Below are 16511 nucleotides of genomic sequence, written 5' to 3'. Positions count from 1 at the left end.
AAGTGAATTCTTTTTTGTGCATTGTAACCGAGGTCTGGCTTACGCAAGCATCACGTGACTTGTTAATATGATAGGCTTCAGACACCTCACGGGTGAATTGATCGTGGTGCTTAAAAATAATAACAGTGTTAGACAGATCAGGTGTGCACCCACACGTGGCACCATAGAAATAAGTATGTGCCTTGTGCTGTGAGGGTGGTGTACCGCATTGCTTTATCTTGTGGCCTTCATTATGTGGGACAGACGGGCCGCTGTGTCAATAAAAGTTTGCGGGAGCACTATCTCTCTTTGCATAACGGCACGCCTTCCCATTTGGCTTCGCATTGTGCCACGTGTGGGTGCACACCTGATCTGTCTAACACTGTTATTATTTTTAAGCACCACGATCAATTCCCCCGTGAGGTGTCTGAAGCCTATCATATTAACAAGTCACATGATGCTTGCGTAAGCCAGACCTCGGTTACATTGCACAAAAAAGAGTTCACTTTTATTGATGAGCGTATCATTTAATCTTGTTGTACCTCACTTATCATGCGCGGCTACTACTTTTTAAATTCTTGTTGCTCGGATTAAACTTTCAGTTGTGAGTGCAGCGCTTTGTGTGGTTCTCTTCTTTGTCTCCGTCTTTTTGTGCGCCGCTTTTCTTTTAATATGAATATACACCAACTCGCCCAACTTTCTATTCTGTTACAGTGTTAAAGCTATAGGTGTGTAGCACGGGGACCTTTCGTGCGCCAATGAAATACCAACACGACGAACAAGTCAAAATTAAGCTATTATGATGATGATAATCCTCTTCCTGATGACATTCTTAAGCGCCGTGCACGTCTCCACTTTTTTTTTATTACAGCTGAAGCTCTTAGCCGTCAAAGAAAACATCAAGCAGGTCAAGTGACCAAAGAGGATAATGAATAAGGAAATAAATAAAACGAAACAATGATGCTGATGTCAAAATTATGATGATCGAAGAATATACGCTATCTTTAAAACGAATCAAAGAGGAACCATATTAATATTTGAAGGCATCATTATCACCATCATAATATGTTCAGCGCAGTTGATTCGGGGCGGGCCCCAGCCTAGGCATCGGCTACGAGCCCCTCGGCTTGCCGGACGGCCCGTTTTTATATTGCTTATTTATTTGCATCTATATGGAATTTACGCCCACGCACAACGCCCATTTTTCGCTTACAACTAACGACGCCGACACGTATGCGGCCACCGAGTCGTTAATGCGCGCTTCCACGACGGGCATGCGCTGCGCCATCAGCATCGAACTTTTTCTGCGCCAATTTAGGCCAGCGCCTTGCCCAAATAGTATATATTGTCACGCAGCAAAGGACGACGCAATTGTCTATAAGGAAAACAAGTTTATTGGAGCGAACTTGTGCTCCCCTAACAACTGAAAGAATACACAGGCGGCGAAGCAGCGGTCGGCAAAACGACGTGTACGCTAGTGAGCGTCGGCGATCGAATGTCTCGGCATCGGCTGTGCGGGAATTTATCCCTCGGCGCGAGGGTTTCTCGAATAGTCGAATTGTATCGAGAACACTTTAGAAGAACTGAGATTATGCTAGACGGTTCACGTCTGTTCGAAACGCTGGCCCTATCACAAGAGATAATACATGCCGCGCACAAAGAACAGAATGCGTGCTTGACACACACCCAACAGTGATAGCACAGGCCGGCGCAGCCAGGCCGAAAAAGCAAAACACAAATAAAACAAACCCAATGCATGCTTCGCGGCATTACCCCCCCCCCCTCTAAGAGTGCATCGACCCGATGCTAACATAAGGGACAGTCCAAACAAATTAAAATAAAAGTTCGTCATCGTCCGTAGAAACGTTTTAAGCGAACCACATGGACGACTTCGGGCCGCGTGCGTCGTCGTGATGTACGGGAGTCACCATCGGGGATCACTTCGTACGTTAGTTCGCCAACACGTCCTAGAATCCGGTAGGGTCCGAAATAGCGTCGTAGAAGTTTCTCACTGAGTCCACGTCGTCGAATGGGAGTCCAAACCCGCACACGATCTCCAGGATGGTACTCGGCGTCTCGGCGTCGGAGATTGTAGCGTCCGGCATCCACCAGTTGCTGGTCCGTTATACAAACTCGAGCGAGCTGGCAGGCCTCCTCCGCACGTTGGAGGTATCCTTTGACGTCGGCGTTGAGGTCGTCGTCTTCTACGTGCGGAAGCATGGCGTCGAGCATCGTAGTCGGCCGTCTTCTGTAGACGAGCTGGAACGGTGTCATCTGCGTGGTTTCTTGGATAGCCGTGTTGTACGCAAACGTGACGTACGGGAGGACTTCGTCCAACGTCTTATGTTCAACGTCGACGTACATAGACAGCATATCCGCGATTGTCTTATTCAGCCGTTCCGTTAGTCCGTTCGTTTGGGGGTGGTACGCCGTCGTTCTTCGGTGATCCGTGTTGCTGTAGCGTAAGATTCCTTGCATGAGCTCCGCAGTGAAGGCCGTTCCGCGGTCCGTGATTAGGACTTCAGGGGCTCCATGTCGCAGCACAACTTGGTTAATAAAGAACTTTGCAACTTCCTGTGCAGTTCCCCTCGGAAGAGCGGTGGTCTCTGCGTAGCGCGTCATGTAGTCTGTCACTACGACAATCCATTTGTTCGCGGATCGGGATGTAGGGAACGGGCCCAGAAGGTCCATTCCGATCTGTTGGAAGGGCCTCGTTGGGACGGCGATCAGCTGCAGAAGTCCGGCGGGTCTCGTCGGGGGTGTTTTTCGTCGCTGGCAGTCACGACAGCTCCGGACGTAGTGGGTGACATCGGATGTAAGGCGGGGCCAGAAGTATTTCGCCTTGATTTTTGTAATCGTGCGAGCTGTTCCGAGATGTCCGGAAGACGGGTCGTCGTGGCACGCTTCCGAAATTTCGTCACGAAGGTCTGCGGGGATGACAAGTAGATAATTCGTTCTCGTTCCGGGGTTGAAATTCTTCTTCACTAGGATGGAGTTTTTGAGGCTGAACACTGATAAGTTGCGCTTGAACGCCCTAGGCACGGCGAGGTTGCGTCCTTCGAGGTAGTCGATCATGGCGCGGAGGTCAGGGTCAGCACGCTGCTGGGCGGCTAGGTCGCTCTCTGTCACGACTCCGAAGAACGCGCTGTCTTCATCGGAGTCAAGTGGTGGTGGGTCGACGGGGGCGCAGGACAGGCAGTCGGCGTCGGAGTGTTTCCTGCCGGATTTGTAGACTATTGTAACGTTGAACTCTTGCAGGCGCAAGCTCCACTGCCCAAGACGGCCAGAGGGGTCCTTCAAATTGGCGAGCCAACACAGCGCATGATGGTCTGTCACAACCTTAAACGGTCTACCATAGACGTATGGGCGAAATTTTGAAATGGCCCATATGATAGCCAGGCACTCTTTCTCGGAGGCAGAGTAGTTTTTCTCCTCCTTCGACAGACCACGGCTTGCATAGGCGATTACCTTTTCGCAACCGCTTTGCTTTTGGACGAGGACGGCACCCAAACCGATATAACTGGCGTCCGTGTGCATTTCCGTTTCGGCTTTTTCGTCGAAATGAGCGAGCACAGGCGGGTTTTTCAGGCGTTGTTGCAGCTCGCAGAATGCCTTTTCTTGGTCGTTTTCCCAGCTGAAAGGGGTGCTTTCTTTCGTCAGGCGCGTGAGTGGCTCTGCAATGCGTGCGAAGTTTGCGACGAAGCCCCGGTAGTATGCGCACAGTCCGAGAAACCTTCGCACACCCTTCTTATCTTTCGCCCTTGGGAAGTTCACAATGGCTGATGTTTTTGCCGGGTCAGGTAGGACTCCCGCGGCGTTCACGACGTGACCCAAGAACTTGAGTTCCTCGTACGCGAAACGGCACTTCTCAGGCTTCAGCGTTAACCCCGACGTACGAATGGCCTCGAGTACAGATTCCGACCTTGAGGTGTTCGTCGAAAGTCCGGGCGAATACGACAACGTCGTCGAGGTATACGAGGCAAGTGTGCCACTTCAGGCCTGCTAGCACAGTGTCCATGACTCTCTGAAACGTTGCGGGCGCCGTGCACAGCCCAAACGGCATCACCTTGAACTCGTATAGACCGTCCGGGGCTATAAATGCAGTCTTCTCTCGGTCTCTCTCGTCCACTTCAATTTGCCAGTAGCCGGTCTTCAGATCCATGGATGAGAAGTACTTGGCGTAGCAGAGGTGGTCGAGGGCGTCGTCGATTCGTGGCAGGGGGTACACGTCTTTTTTGGTGATTTTGTTTGGGCTCCGGTAGTCAACGCAGAATCTTAAAGTGCCATCTTTTTTCTTCTCGAGTACAACCGGCGCAGCCCACGGACTTTATTTCGATGGCTGTATTATGTCGTCGCTGAGCATGTCATCTACTTGAGTCCGGATGGCTTCGCGCTCGTGTGAAGAAACGCGGTACGGTGACTGTCTGGTAGGTCGGGCTCCATCTTCGGTTATTATCCGGTGCTTTGCCAACGGTGTCTGACGTAACTTCGAGTTCGAGCAAAAACACTCGCTGTAGCGACGGAGCAACTCCAGTAATTTGTCCCGATTTTCTTGCGACAGCGCCGGGTTCACGTCGAAAGGATGTGGCAGCCTGGAAGCATCTGCGCGTGCGCGTTCAAAGGTGGCGACCGCGATCACTTGACTCGCTTCTTCCGTTTCTTCGAGGAACGCAATTGCAGCGCCCTTGTTTAGATGCCGGTACTCCTCGGTGAAATTGGTGACCAAAACGTGGGATCTGCGTTGCTTAAACCGCGCAATGCCTCTTGCGACAGACACACCGCGGTCTAGAAGCAACCTTTGGTCAGTCTCCACGATAGCGTCGACGTCAGGAGCAGCACCTTCACAATAGACGGCGATCATCAAGCTTGCGCAGGGTTGCAGGGTGACGTGATCGTCGGCGATCCTTACAGCAGCACGGTGTCCTAGGTTCGGCTGCGGCGTCGTGGAGTGATTGGAAGAAAACGTTATCGATCTGGTCTGCAGATCAATTATTGCGCCATTGTCCGTCAAAAAGTCCTTTCCAAGAATTACGTCGCGGGAGCAGTTAGGCAAAATGAACTCCGCAGGGTACGTAGTGCCGTCTATGGTGACGCGCGATGTGCACATTCCACTTGGGGCCAAGAGGTGGCCTCCTGCTGTGCGTATGTGCAAACCGTCCCATCTGGTCGTAACTTTCTTTAGCTTGGACGCGAATGACCCGCTCATGACCGAGTAGTCGGCTCCCGTGTCGATGAGGGCGACTACGTCAAGGCCGTCGGTGGACAACTGGACGTCGGATGCCGCTTTCCTCGAATTTCGGGTGTGTCGGAGCGTCCTATCGCGGCTTGCGCGTGTTGATGGTCGGGCACTATGCGTCGTCATCGTCGTCGTCGTCGTCTCAGCGGCAGGCTTCGTCATTTCGGGTACGCGTCGCGCAGCGTAGCTGTCGCCATTTTCGGAGGTCTCGTCAAGGTGTCGTCGGGTCGTCGGTATGAGGGCATGTCGTGAATCACGGTCTTGCATCGTTGGAGGGTTTTCATTTTTTCGCCGTTGTGTAGCGAAACGTCGGGGTTGTTCAAAGTTAGGCGCATCGGACGACCAGGGAGACGAGTAAGTGTGGATGAAACTCCGCGGAGGCAATCGATGAGACGTCAACACGATGATTTCGGGGAGCACTCATTGGGGGTTTATTTAGCTAACACAACTTCAAGTTACAAAATGCACTGGGTTACAAAGACAAAACATAGAAAATGGTGGCATACCCCTCGGCCCGCATAGCTGGTCTCCGGTGGTGAGATCCGCCGCTGACCCCGACTCCGCTCTCTTTTCAAGTTCAAACATCCTCTTTTTAACCCTTGGTCGAACAAATAGTCTTCACAAAAACCAATCACATGTTGGGACTCGCAGCATCACAACCAATCACAGAAACACTTTCATAAAAGGCACCACATTTGTAAAAACCTCCTTACCAAAATGAAACACACAAGGGGAAAGGTCCTCCGCACGTGACACTCTCTCCCATACCAGGCCGTGCTGCCTCCTTCGGCCGACTACCGTCGGCGGCCGTTCCCACGCTCGGGCCCCGTAAGTTCTTTAGTTAATTGTTGCTTCCTAGAAGCGTCCTTAGGAGCGATGGGTACATTATTGCTTACCAGGTGTACATGCGACAGCGAGGCGCCCCGACATCCTAACAAGAGCGCGGGGGAATATGGTCGTTTACCGGCCGCCACTATGTCTCGGTCAGGCTAAGTGGTCGCGTCCCCATGTCATTCTCAATGACACGCGTGCCTGTTAACAATGGCTTAGACTCAGACGATGGCGCTGGACCTGCCTCTCGCTAGAAGCTTTTCCGAGTAAGCTTTCCCCTTCTAATCTCGAACGGGGCGACCTTGACTGCTCCGTTGGTAAGCCGTAAATGCAGCGTGTAGGCGCCTGTCCCAGGCTGGAAAACACGATTTATCCCACATTTCATTAAAGTCAAAAGCCGAAGCTCTGTAATGGCCAGAGAAACAAACCCAAAGGTAGAAGAGTACAAAGAAAGACTTAAAAAAGAAGCAGAGGAGTTGGTTTTGCACAAATTTCCTGAGAAGATACTGGAGCTGGAAACCTTGCTCTCGCGACACCTCCCACCTACAAAAAAGAGTGCCCCACTCGTTTTATCTGCAAAACACGACAATAAATAGACTAATTATACAAAAAGGTTTTGCATTCAACAAGTGTGTGAGATGCTTATTTAAAGACACTTATGCATGTGTATAACAGGTGAGAGGCTTTAAAAAAATTACATAAAAACAACAGATGAAAAACAAAACAAAATCATTGGACACAGAAATATATGGGTTCACTCGTCGGTACTGCAATACAATTCAGTGTACGTTTCGTAAGCACTGACATTCTGTTGTGCGTTGCTATTACTTGAAAATGTCTTCCAGTCCGAGTAAAGTTCAGTGTCCGTGTGGTAGCTTTCGCACTGCTGTACTGGAACACTGGTCTGTGTCCCGCGCACACAATGTTGCAAACGGAGTTCCTGACCCACTCGCGAACCGCACTCGCGCACATCACCATTGGAGCCGCACTCGCGCACAACACTTTGATGCAATCCGTGGTCATCTCTCCTTGCACTGCACTCGCGCACAACACTTCGATGCAATCCGTGGTCATCTCTTCTGGCACTTCCCTCGCGCACATCACCACCGAGATCGCGCACCTCATGATTATCATCAGACTCATCGTCCGCGTCGTCGGCATCGGAGCCCAATCGAACGTGGCAGGGCTTTAAACGCGCCACGTTCACAACGTCACGTTTTTTTCCCAGTTTGGTCTACCACCTCCCAGTTGTTCTCGGCTACCTGGCGCACAAGACGGAAAGGTCCGTGATATTTGTGAAGAAGCTTTGTCGTCTTCCCTTTCACCCGGGAGGGAGTCCACAAGTACACCAAGTCGCCCTGATGATAAACAACACTTCGTCGCCTAGCATCATAGCTGCGCTTGTTCTTCTCCTGCTGACGCTTCTCCCGTTCATTTACTATTTTTCGAGCCTGCCGCAGCCTGCGGGCCACTTTCATTGCATCCAGGGTGTAGTCGAATCCGCGTTGCGCACCCGACCCTACATCCACCGGTAGTGTCGGTTCATGTCCGTGAAGAAGAAAGAAGGGAGTGAATCCAGTCGTCTCGTGGATGGAAGAATTGTATGCAAATAGAACGTACGGTAGGAATTCATCCCAGTCGCGGTGGTGTGAGGAAACGTACATGCTGAGCATGTCAGCCAACGTGCGGTTAAAACGCTCGCACAAGCCGTTGGCCTGTGGGTGGTATGCTGTTGTGGTGGCATGCTCGCTACCCACGAGCCGGAATACTTCTTCGGTCAAGTTGGCGACAAAGTGCTGCCCAAGATCGCTTATTACTCTCTCCGGGGCACCATGACGAAGGACGATTTGTTCGACGAAAGCTCTGGCTGCTTCTGCGGCAGTGGCCGCTGGACACGCGACAGCCTCGACCCATTTCGTATGGTAGTCGGTAATCACGACGATGTAGTGGTTCCCTGCTTTGGATTTAGTGAAAGGCCCAATGAAGTCCATGCCCACCTGCTGAAAAGGTCGACCTGCAGGTGGGATCGGTTGGAGGAAACCGACCGGCCTCCCCGGTGGTTGCTTTCGTGTCTGGCAGTCGGGGCAGGAGAGAACGTACTTGCTTACGTACGAGAACATCTTCGGCCAGAAATATCGGCAACGAACTTTCTCCCATGTGCGCTTGACACCTAAGTGGCCTGCCGTGGTGGTGTCATGGCAGTACCTTAAAATCTCAGATCTCAAGCACTTGGGGACAACGAGCGCAGCACGATCCTCCTGAAACCCTTTCGCCCTTCGATACAGTACACCGTCGATCAACCGAAATCTCCGTGCCGTTCTTTTAGTTTTCCTGACAACGGGCGCATCCGGGTGCTCGAGGTGCTGCATAATTTCTTTCATTCATGGGTCTGCCCTCTGCTTTTTTCCAACATCCACCTGATCCAGAACCAGCAACGGTAAGGGGTTTTCTTCGCTTACAGGCACGGGATCATGAGGAAGGCGGCAAAGCGTGTCGGCATTTCTATTCTTGAGGCCAGGGCGGTGTCGCAACGTTTCTGTACCGTTGGCTCGTGTGGGGACTGTGAGAAGCTGACCTTCCGACAATGGGCCGATGGGGCGGCCGGGCTGGCCCCCTAGACCCGGCCGTTCTCGTTTCCCGAAGGATTAGGCTGCACATTCTGATTGCCTTGGAGCTCAGTCTCATCGTTCCTGTCATCTCGGAACCGCTGCCAGCACTGTTGGGCTATGTGACCTATGCGGCGGCAAATCTGGCATCGGGGACGCCCATCGTTGGCACGGGAAGTTCTCCGAGGCCACGGCATTGGGGGGCGACGCACCTCGTCTTCGATGCCTTTTAGCCGGTCAGAGAGCAAGGCAACCGAGTCCGCAATCGTTTTCAGGTCTCTCTCGCGGTCGGCAACCTCCCGCGGGCAACGCAATTCGGCCGCGGCGCAAGTGGCGACACACGTAGGAGGAGGGTGCCCTGTCGCTGCGGCGGGTGCGAACCCTACGGGATGCGCGATGTTTTGCATCCACGACTGCGATCCGGTGGAATACTGGATGCCAATCGGTTGTAGCCCCGACACACGGCTCATCAAAGCTGCCAGATTTATGCGTTGCAAAATTTGGAGGAATGCAGTGCAGCTCTCCGGGTTTGCGATTATCATTTTCTCCTGAACATCCGGACGTAACCCGCGTATAAGGTGCCGCAACCGATCATTTTCCGTCATAGACGGGTTCACTCTCGCACAAAGCTGTACGACGTCATAGTAGTACTGCTCGGGGGTTTCGGACGGCAATTGGGTGCGGTTTTGTAGCCGCAAATAGGCGATCTCGACTGAGTGGCGACTCGTAAAGGACGTTTTTAGTAGCGTCGCCCATTCTTCCCATGTATTAGGGGCACCGGTTAGAATTTGAGTATTGTGCCACTTTTTCGCATCTCCGTCTAAGGCCAGATATAGAAATTTCACCTTCGTGGCTTGGTGCCAATTATTAAGTGATGCTACATGTTCGTAGCAAAGTAGCCACTCGGAAATAGATTCCTCCGGCGCACCTCTAAAGACTGGTGGTCCGATGAATGGTTTAGCTTGGGGGGTAGACATAGCAGAGAAGAAGGTATGGGGTTCCGTCATAGTGCAGCTGTCAGAGGTAGGTTCCTTATATCTGTTGTTGACTCGGGGCATAATTTCAGAGCGGGACTATCGTTACCGAGCAACCTCCACCACTTTGTAGCGAAACGTCGGGGTTGTTCAAAGTTAGGCGCATCGGACGACCAGAGAGACGAGTAAGTGTGGATGAAACTCCGCGGAGGCAATCGATGAGACGTCAACACGATGATTTCGGGGAGCACTCATTGGGGGTTTATTTAGCTAACACAACTTCAAGTTACAAAATGCACTGGGTTACAAAGACAAAACATAGAAAATGGTGGCATACCCCTCGGCCTGCATGGCCTGGTCTCCGGTGGTGAGATCCGCTCTTTACCCCGACTCCGCTCACTTTTCAAGTTCAAACATCCTCTTTTTAACCCATGGTCGAACAAAGAGTCTTCACAAAAACCAATCACATGCTCGGACTCGCAGCATCTCAACCAATCGCAGAAACACTTTCATAAAAGGCACTACACTTGTAAAAACCTCCTTACCAAAATGAAACACGCAAAGGGAAAGGTCCTCCGCACGTGACACTCTCTCCCATACCAGGCCGTGCTGCCTCCTTCGGCCGACTACCATCGGCGGCCGTTCCCACGCTCGGGCCCCGTAAGTTCTTTCATTAACTGTTGCTTTCTAGAAGCGTCCTTAAGAGCGATGGGTACACCATTGCTTACCAGGTGTACATGCGACAGCGAGACGCCCCGACATCCTAACAACAGCGCGAGAGAATATGGTCGTTTACCTGCCGCCACTATGTCTCGGTCAGGCTAAGTGGTCGCGTCCCCATGTCATTCTCAATGACACGCGTGCCTGTTAACAATGGCTTAGACTCAGACGGTGGCGCCGGACCTGCCTCTTGCTAGACGCTTTTCCTAGTAAGCTTTCCCCTTCTAATCCCGAACGGGGCGACCTTGACTGCTCGGTTTGTGAGCCGTAAAATGCAGCGTGTAGGCGCCTGTCCCAGGCTAGAAAACACGATTTATCCCACATTCCATTAAAGTCAAAAGCCGAAGCTCTGTAATGGCCAGAGAAACAAACCCAAAGGTAGAAGAGTACAAAGAAAGACTTAAAAAAGAAGCAGAGGAGTTGGTTTTGCACAAATTTCCTGAGAAGATACTGGAGCTGGAAACCTTGCTATCGCGACAGTTGTGCAACTTCACCTCCAGAAGTTGCTGCTTTTAGTTTCCCCCTCGTGGGCTGGGGGACCTTCCACGGGCGAAGTCAGCATTGCTGCGACGGTTGGGGGATTTGTACGCGAAGGGCGACGGCGAACAGTTGAAACGGGATGGTCCACGGCTGGTGTTCGACAGGTATTCTTCGATCTCAAATGGGCGCTGGCCGGCTCGCGGGCGGGGTGCGTCGACGGAGAACCCACGCAAACCCAGCCTCTTGTACGGGCAGCGGCGGTAGACGTGGTCGGCCTCTCCGCAGTGGTAGCACAGCGGACGATTATCTGGCGTTCGCCACACCTCGGTCTTCCTGGGCGCCTGGTTTCGGGTTACAGGGGGTCGGGCGGGCGACATTCGGCGGCGGTACAGCGGGGCCTCTTGATAACGGTATGGGACGGGTCGGGGTCGACGAGCAGCCGAGTAGGTCATCGCTTGTGGTTCGTAAGATGCTTCCGATGGCGTAGAATTCCCTAGTGCTTGCTGAACCTCCTCGCGGACGACGTCAGTGAGGGAGGCGATTTGGGGCTGCGGCGTGGCTAGGAACAATTTCCTCAGTTCCTCGCGAACGACGGCGCGGATGGTCTCCCGCAAGTCTTCCGTCACCAATCCAGGGGCGTTTACCGGGTTCACCGAAAGGGTGTTGAGTGGTCTATCGTATGGCCGCGAACGCATATCCAAGGTTCTCTCAATCATCGAAGCCTCGGTGACGAACTCAGCGACGGTCCTAGGGGGGTTGCGGACGAGTCCAGCGAAGAGCTCTTGTTTAACTCCCCGCATCAGAAAGCGCACCTTCTTCTCTTCTGCCATTTCGGGGTCAGCTTTCCGGAACAGCATCTTCATCTCCTCAGCGAACAGTACAACACCTTCGTTAGGGTGTTGCATTCGCGTCTCCAACAAGAGGGCGGCTCATTCTTTCCGCACAACCGTAGCGAATGTTTTGAGGAATTCGCTCTTAAAGACAGTCCAGTCGGTTAGGGAGCCTTCATGGTTCTCAAACCACGTTCGAATTGCATCCTCCAAATAGAAGAAGACATGACGAAACGTTTCTTCGTCATCCCACCTGTTAAAGATGCGGATGCACTCCAGCTTCTCCAGCCACTCTTCCGGGTCTTCACCAGGAGATCCTCGGAATGATGGGGGCTCACGAGGTTGTTGCAGAACGACGGGAGGGTTGGTAGCGCTGGTCATGGTGCCTGCGTTGATCAGCGTGGTTTTTACGTCTTTTTTCTTCTTTTTATCCGGGAGCAGTCCAAACTCTGGCTGAAGGCCTTGCTGTCGGCGGCTGACACGAGTTGGGCTTGCTTGTCGGCTTGGCAATGGCTTAGGGTTCATGTACCCAGCACCTCCATCAGATGTCACGCAGCAAAGGACGACGCAGTTGTCTATAAGGAAAACAAGTTTATTGGAGCGAACTTGTGCTCCCCTAACAACTGAGAGAATACACAGGCGGCGAAGCAGCGGTCGGCAAAACGACGTGCACGCTAGTGAGCGTCGGCGATCGAATGTCGCGGCATCGGCTGTGCGGGAATTTATCCCTCGGCGCGAGGGTTTCTCGAATAGTCGAATTGTACCGAGAACACTTTAGAAGAACTGAGATTATGCTAGACGGTTCACGTTTGTTCGAAACGCTGTCCCAATCACAAGAGATAATACATGCCGCGCACAAAGAACAGAATACGTGCTTGACACACAGCCAATAGTGATACCACAGGCCGGCGCAGCCAGGCCGAAAAAGCAAAACACAAATAAAACAAACCCAATGCATGGCTCGCGGCAATATACACATGGATATATATAAAATTTATGATCTTTTACAAAAAAATGTTTCCCGTGGTAAAAATTTTCCTCTGTACAGCTTTCATTACTATAGCATGAAAAAGCAAAAACGGGTATTGCGAATGTCACTTCTTAATTTTTGCCCCAGAAGTAAGTGCTGCTCCAAAGCATCCCAGAATTGTTCTGAAACCTTGCTAGATTGAGTGTATGGCTGTTCTACAAGGCGATAACGTTGCTTTTGTACTTATGACAAAGCACAGTTCGTACTCGCCGAGTCAACATCTTGATTACAATATGTCAAGAAAGGGAGCAATTTAACGGGAAAATGGCACGAACTTCAGGAGTTTCGATCAGCGGCGTTCGCTAAGCATTTCGCGTTCACGCTTTTTTCTGGCTTGACAGACCCCTTGCGCGATAGGTTTACCTTTTTGCTGTTAACAAGAAGTGCATACAGTCAGCATTTCCTTCAACAAAACCAAAATCAAAGGACTCTAATGGAACTATCGCTCGCAATCGCCTTATATTTATTTGCAGGTGACTAAACTGGTGAAAACCGCATAAAATTGTTACGCAGCGCTAGCGCTTCGAAAATAGTTAGATGACCACACTGACAAGACGTACCCAAGCAATTTTTTTTTTTTCGGAAAGGAGGGAAAGCTCATCGTCGCTTGTGCAGTATGGATTGGGATTGGGAAGGCAGGTCCGAGCATCTTGGAGATAGACCACTACAAGGTAGTGACGTAGCCGGGAATTTTATTTAGGATTGGTGGACAGTGGGACAGTATTATATAGCAAGAATTTTTTGGGGGGATTTGATTTGAGTTGTGGCAGGGAAGCGTCGATCTCGTTGTACGTGCCAGCGGTGCACTTCTGGCGCCTCAAGTGCAGTCGCTCTTGCCAGCTGTCAAGTCCAGTCACTCCTGCCAGCGGTCAATTACTGTAAAGGTCTCTTCATTCGACCACGAAGTGTGCGTACGTTGCGACGTAGTCGGAAAGCTTGCGACACTAATAATCCGTTTGCTTCGAGTTGCTCCAACAGCTCCATAGGGGCGAACGTTGAAATAAGCGCTGAAGGCAACGGTCGAATGCTTGTCGTCTGCTTTTGCCGTAACTCGATGCCGTCAATGGGAATCCTAAAATATGCAATACATCAAATATTGTTCCAATTTGAGCAATTTAGAATTTGCTTTTTTATAAACATCTAGCTGTTTTATTAAAGTGTTTTTATTGCATTATGTATGCTCGATTTCCTCGTTTATTGTGCTTTCAACAAGCTCGGCTAGGGGGTGTAGACGAGAGCAAAATTTCGATCTCTCAGGCAGATCGCGATAGTCTTGATCCGGATCACGCCTGATCGTGATTGAAGGTAACCGTGTAGCAGCGTGCACCTAATCGGGATCATGGTTAATCCAGATCGACAGTGATCTTCCAAGTACATAATTGCTTCTCTTGCAGCCAAACTAATTTTCCCCTCCAGGCGTGGAAGAGTACTTCAGTTTTTTGGAGCAGCTCAGGGAGCAGGAATAATACTGTTTTGGAGCAGCTTTGGCGCAGTAAAAGGGGAGTTTTGGAGCAGGTTCGAAGCAACAAGAGGTGTGATTTGGAGCAACGCAAGTTAGTTTTGGAGCAGCTGTCTAGGTTGAAAAATAATCGCCAATTAAAACTACTTCTGGTAAAAATTAATTCCAATGGTTTTCATTTAACAGCAGTACTAATGATCTTATAAGACTTACCACCCACAAAGGTGTGTGTGGGCGCACGTGCGCTACAAAGCATTCTCATTCAATACTCAGCCTCTAACAAAAAGAAAAATATACTCCGTGTGGTAAAAAATATGGAACAATTTTTTTACGCGAACGCATCTACTGCAAGGAATTTTGCTAGCCTCCGAAGCTTTGTAACTGATGTGTGAAACAGAGTATAGATAACCCCGGCGCATTTCGCTTGGCGGAAGCTTCTTATCCCCATGCTAATTAAACACACTACACTGCTCACCTGTGTTCAGTATGGAGCGAAGTGGGGACGAGCATACTCGCCTAACAGTGAATCAACTCTTTCGGGGACGAGCAATGCAGATAGCAAATCCACGCGCCCAGTACGGCGAACCATCCGTCAGCGACGGTGAAGCAAGATAGGCACCACGCTGCACGCAACTAACCAGAGATGATCCGAGTCCACGCGTTCGCTCCATGTTTCAATGCAACAGTCAGTTGTTGCTTAGCATCATGTCGCAGTAGATAAGTGCGCATACGTATTGCGGGAAGTCGATAGTGTCCGTTCTGTCGCCGTTTCAGTCGCTACGTATCTCGGGCCCTCTAATAGTTTCGAAATGCTCCTTTGCGTCGCCACTGCGCGCTGTAAAACGATCGTGCGCGAATGACAGCCCAGTATCCTTTCCGCACTTTGGCAAAAAGGAAGACTTTCTGTTGGATACTTCGGGTAATATCTGCTGTCGTACATACAGTATTTGTTTATTGGTGGCGATGACACATGTCAAGAGATGCACATTTGTACTTCTAAAATCACACTGTCGTCAAGTGCATGATCATGCCGCGTTGCCGGCTGGTACAACTTATCGAGGTTTCCCTGTATTACTAATGTGATGACGTTTATTCGAGCAGCAAAGTCGCAACGAAAAGTGGGCGTACGGCAAGTCTGGCAAAGGCGGCACAAACTCGCGCGCAAGCAGAGCACGGGCTTTTCGTTGTCTTCCGAAGGCGCATACGCGTTGGTCCGTATGCTCCACTACACTAGATAATTCCCAGTTGCTCATATCGGTGCAACCACTTTTGCGGGAAAACCACGGTGATAACAGCGATGAGACGAGCACCAGCAAGCCCCATAAATGAGCAGAATTACAGTATGATCGCACTGCTAAGAACTACACTGGATACTGATGAACCCACGTCCTTTGCTAGGGTGGCTAGAATGGGAAGGTGTGAAAAGCGCGCCGTGTTTTTCTTGCCGAGCGGTGCCACGGTGCGCAAGATCTCCGCCAGGTTGTCATTTAGCGCTGCGATCGGAGACACTGCTGCCTGCGCGGCGGAGACGGCTGCAGGTGCAGTGTACGTCGGGGGAGGCTGCTGGTCACGTGGTATACAGATCGCGCGCTCAAAACTTCCTTTTTCGTGCGCTCTGGCATGCAAAGACAGTTAGCAAAATAGGAGCGCATCATCGCAAGGGCGGACAAAGCACACCAATAAAATTTCGCCGTCTGCGAAAAAAAAATTTGACACATGGTAAATGTTTTGAATTTATTTACTTATTTAAGGGCAGAAAAAAACCTGTGTGCATGTGTGGAAGGCATCAGCAAGTGGAGATATTGAATGCGCTGTGGCGCTCTTAAAACCTCGGTCATTGCTTTTCGATAAATACATTTATTTATCTAAAATTATGTCTTCTCACTTGATTTTTAGATTCAGCTTGCGAGCATTCATGCATATTGTAGAAGGACAAGAAGAATGCAGCGTGACAAGACTAGCTTAAGAGATGACGCGGTACGCACCTTAAATATATATCGAAGAGTTTGCCTAGAGAACGAAAAATACGAAATGCTGCTTCATCAGACTACGTGCCAGCAACGAAGTGTCCCGATACCCCTAGCACGTTGGTGGATTGCCCAAATGAATCAAGGAGCTGCCAAGGCATGCGACAAGAAATTGGGATTTAAAGGGACTTCTGTATCCGTGATAGTCTCTAAAACCTTTTAAAGACTATAGAAACCAAATTAACACATGTGTTTAGCACAGTGCACCTGCATTCGAATTTAGCAGTTCTGCATACGAACTCTAAGCAATTTCCAGAAATTGGCTGCATCGAACATTGCAAAGAGTTGAACATAGCAGTGGTCAGATTATTTTGCGTAACGAAAGCTCTTTTTTTTAAT

Source organism: Rhipicephalus microplus, chromosome X (assembly GCF_043290135.1).
Source record: "Rhipicephalus microplus isolate Deutch F79 chromosome X, USDA_Rmic, whole genome shotgun sequence".
Lineage (NCBI taxonomy): Eukaryota > Metazoa > Arthropoda > Arachnida > Ixodida > Ixodidae > Rhipicephalus > Rhipicephalus microplus.
This window is presented reverse-complemented; position numbering follows the sequence as displayed.